Here is a 273-nt window from a genome sequence, read left to right as displayed (position 1 = left end):
ATGAGAGAGAAAGAAATGAGAGAGAAAGAAATGAGAGAGAAAGAAATGAGAGAGAAAGAAAGGAAGAAGATGAAGGCTCGTTTCGATGCAGGACCCGTCGTCGAGGGGCAATCGACCAAGATGGGTGAGGGGCAGGGGCAGGATGGGGATGCACGTCAGTTGTCAGTTGCTGGTGCAGAGGACACCGTTGAGAAGGTGGGGGGTAAGGGGGGCAGCGATGAGGCACTGGTGCTCAGGTTGCACGCGCTGGTGCATGCAGGTCAGGCAAGTACC

Source organism: Verticillium nonalfalfae, assembly GCF_003724135.2.
Source record: "Verticillium nonalfalfae strain VnAa140/NRRL 66861 chromosome Unknown scaffold_249, whole genome shotgun sequence".
Lineage (NCBI taxonomy): Eukaryota > Fungi > Ascomycota > Sordariomycetes > Glomerellales > Plectosphaerellaceae > Verticillium > Verticillium nonalfalfae.
The sequence above is the reverse complement of the archived record's forward strand: the minus strand, read 5'-3'. Positions refer to the sequence as shown.